The sequence below is a fragment of the Silene latifolia genome, chromosome 9 (assembly GCF_048544455.1).
Source record: "Silene latifolia isolate original U9 population chromosome 9, ASM4854445v1, whole genome shotgun sequence".
NCBI classification, from domain to species: domain Eukaryota; kingdom Viridiplantae; phylum Streptophyta; class Magnoliopsida; order Caryophyllales; family Caryophyllaceae; genus Silene; species Silene latifolia.
The window spans coordinates 161885323-161889423 of NC_133534.1; the positions used below are offsets into that span (position 1 = coordinate 161885323).

At 35.2% G+C, this 4101-nt stretch overlaps 1 long non-coding RNA gene across 1 annotated transcript; it reads right to left on the minus strand.

Annotated features, from left to right (window-relative positions):
- Positions 1-1792: 1792 nt before the first annotated feature.
- On the minus strand, positions 1793-3777 carry LOC141598358 (uncharacterized). The gene is made up of 3 exons (XR_012523447.1): positions 3633-3777; positions 3082-3129; positions 1793-1911 (listed from the first exon to the last, which is right to left on the minus strand). It is a non-coding gene; the product is annotated as an uncharacterized LOC141598358 (long non-coding RNA).
- Between the last annotated feature and the right edge of the window lie 324 nt (positions 3778-4101).

Below are 4101 nucleotides of genomic sequence, written 5' to 3' on the forward strand. Positions count from 1 at the left end.
TAACCCTTTTACATGCTAATCATTCCTTAACTAGGCCCATAACATCTTATAAGCATAGGAATGTAATTGTGTAACCCTTTTACACAAAATTCATTAATTCCTCCAAACTACAAGAGTAAATCCTTATTGCTTCTCAAGTACTCAAGGATACTCTTGGTAATCATCTAGTGACACTCACTAGGAAATGATTGTTAATAACTTCTCATATTCTCAACATGATAAGTCCCGACGAGAGAAGCTTTTAGCATATTTAATAGACCCTGCAGCGGAAGCACAAGAGATCATAATAATTTTTCAAGAACTTGAACGAGTCAAGAATCTTATCACATAAGTCTCTTGACTATAATGCTAAAATCCATGGAGATCTATCTCATTAGATCCGGATGTTTAAGATGCGCCATGCTACTCTCAAGTATTCACCCGAGAATATTCCTGGTCACTAATATGTCAAACACATATTTAGACTAAGAAATATCACCTTTGCTACATTTCTAGTCGTTAATATGTCAAGCACATATTTAGACTAAGAAACTCACTTTAGCTCCCACTAAACTCCATGTATCATCATGTTACCTCGACAACTCGAGTAATACCATTATGATTAATGACATGATTTAACCCAAGGTTCCAACTCTTTGACGTTTATAGATCACAAGAGGGATCTTTCAAGCATGCTTGACTTCTTAGCATTGACAAGATCAACAAAACTTCTCCCAAGGAGAAAGTTTCGTTATTCATTTGCCGAATCTCATCCTAATGAGAAGCTATATTGCTAAGAACATACGAATTGATAAAGGCATTTGGGTTGTCACAAAACTCTCTTTAACCAACCCAAATTTTAAACATCTTATGTAACCTTTATGACAAGATCAAGGTAACCTATCAAAGTATTCGCCCTAAATCAAGTCTAGAAAACATCTCATGTTTCCTTCCTTATCACATCTTGTGTAAGGAGACCAATTCTAATTGCATGGTGACACGCCATCACATAGAGTTCATACTATATAAAAGCCTTTGATGAGGGTTTAATATTCGTCACTTTCGAAAAAGTAACGCAATATTATCGCAAAATTATCTCCTTATAACCACTCAGCCACAATCAAGAACGTCTTCTTTCATTATACTCAGTTTGTGGGTTTTGGACTTCCGTAAGTTCAAAATTTCTCCCACTCTGTCTTCCAGAAAATGAAAATCTTTCTAGAAAGACAGCATTATGAGCTACAAACTCTTTGTTCTCGTTTTGGAGGAGTAAAAACACTACTACAAAAAGGATCAAAGAGAACGGTCTCTAACCGTTCTTATAGGTACTTTGGACCGTCCTTTGGCCAAGCGTTCTCTTTGATCTAAGAGAACGGTTGAAATCAAGTCAACCCGGTCTCTTTGTAACAACAATTAGAACGATCGAGCTCCACAACCGTTCTCTTTGATATATCACCTAGAACGGTTGCATATAAGAACCGGTCTCTTTGATAAGGCCGTTCTCTTTGTTAGAATTTTAGATTTTTTGGAGCCTTAGTTCTACATTTTCAAAGAGAACAGTTGTGATGATACTAACCGTCCTGGTTGTTAATTTTTTTTTTTTTTAAAAAAAAAATATTTCTATATTTATCGTAACCCTACATGATTGAATCGTATAGATCGTAAGAATTAAACCTGTTACAATTCAGAAACTCCAACAATTTTTACACAAAAACCTTCCGATTTAATTTGAACCATTAGGACAAATCCTATTGAAACAAAATACAAAATACAATTGTTATTACAAATCAACATCACGTAAAAAATAAGCATATTCTACTCGGATGCATTAGGTGAAGCTACATATTTTATCCATGATCCAAGCAGCATAGTTTGAATTCACTATAAACATCAACAATTTCTTTATGCTCTACAACCTGTTTCCTGAACGACCTGCAAATTTGATGCGCAAAAAATAATCATCAGAATATATTCTAGGATTAAATAATGTTGGAATCAAGAGAATGATATAAAATGATTATCACTCAAATGAACCTACTGCCCATACGACATTTTGCGGTATTAACTAGTACACGATCGAAGACAGTAGGACTCCATTGTTACTTGCAGAAAATCAAATGACATGGACCATACTTCCAGAAAATCAAATGACAGGAACCTAAATGCCCTCACTATGAACTCAAATAACATAAAACTAAGTTGTGATTGATTACAAGCATTCTGAATCAACATCAGTTTGATATTCGGCAAACTGAGCAAGAAGGGATATTTCAAGGCTAGTGCCATCAACCCAAACAGCAGTCTATTTTCAAGCCTAATCAACACAAAAGCATAGGAGGCACAAATAATCAGACAACATTAAGTGCACTAAATTATTGACAGTAAATAAATGCATTAGTCAAAACAAGAACTAGAGTTATTAACAGGAAACAAAACAAAGGAGGATTCACGAAGGTAACAAACCACTGCTAGTTTTAGAGAATTAAGTACTTTGAGTCTGTTATGAATACCATCAATGCCTGGCTTAAGTATTTCAGGTTGTATTTTTCGACAGCCAAAAACACTGCAATATACCAAGTGAGGATGCGCTTGTGAATGATGGATCAGGAACATAAAGCAAGATGATGTGTAAGTAGTACAAACTTTCACGTATATTTAAGAATGATTTATGTATGTGTGTTGCTTGGACATGCTTGACTTATAATAGTCAACAGTCTCACACTGACAAAAGAATACTCTCTTATTAAACTACTAATCCTGCTGATTTAGAGCTACTTATAACAGTCAACAGCTTACTTCATTCCCAACACAGATAGTTTACAGTTGATTTACAACTGGTTATAGTAAGCACTTACTGATGGGCTAGCAAACACATTCATCCTTGACTACAAAAGATAACTATTGGCCTGACCGGATTTAAACATAAACAAGTATACTTCAACAATTAACAGATAAACTTTTATCATTAGCAATGCCACAAATACTGAGTTTGGCATACCCTAGCTGATTTGCTACTTAAAACACCCACATAAAATTCTAACATAACAAACAGCATTGAGCAACCACGAGCCATGGTGTGTAAGAAAGGCAAAGGGGACTTACAGGCTTCTTCTTGGACACAACAGGGGCCTTCACGCCTCTTTTGGGAGCCTGTAATTATCAAAGAACATAAACAAATAAAATGCAAAGAAGCTAGACGATTAAATGTTTTCTTTTCTGAAGAGCCGAGTAGCAGACGATTGAATGTTTTTGGTAAAGTTAGTGTGAATGAATGTTAGCTGCAGAGCAGGCTAAAACACTGTTTCTCGCAATCTATAGATTCAATTCTTCAAGTTTTTATTCGATTTTCATCATCAATCTACCAACAAACAATCTCCACATTACTAATATGAATTCAAATAATTATCTACTTATCACGAATACCCAATAAAAAGCATCTATATTTATCCCATATTACAGAAATTAGGGTTTGAGAAAAACGAGATAATTAAGTTTAATAAGCAATTATTCAATCCAAACAACTACAATCACAAATAGACTAACAAGCTAACGATAATAATAAGTCTAGCAGAAGGTAAATAACTCAAAAATTAGGTTTTACTTTAGTAAAAATTGAAGAACTTGAAATTTGGGGGAAAATGAAAAACCATTACTTGGGAGAGAGAATTCGCGTGTGATGTAGACGATGAGGCCGGTGAGGAGTCGGCGGGAGAGGAGGTGGCCGGCGGCGAGCAGGGCGGCGAATTTTCGTATGTAGTGCGTTGGTTTTTGGGTGAAGATCTCGTGGGTTTACAACTCAAAAGTCCGTATTGTGTTATTGTGTTTACTTCCTGATGTTACACTGTTTATTTAGTTATCTACTCCACTAATTAGGGATGATAATGTCCATGTTCATGTCCATGACTTTTATATAGACATGCATGAGTTTTATTAAATATCACATGTCCTTTAAAATCAGAAATAATGGATATGTGTTTTTTAACGCAACCGATGTACATATAATTAAATGTACATCAGTTTTTTGCAAACAACCGATGTGCATGTTATGTACATCGGTTTTCCAGATAATCCGATGTCCATCGACTGATGTCCATAACGAGTTTTGTAGTAGTGGCAGGAGGT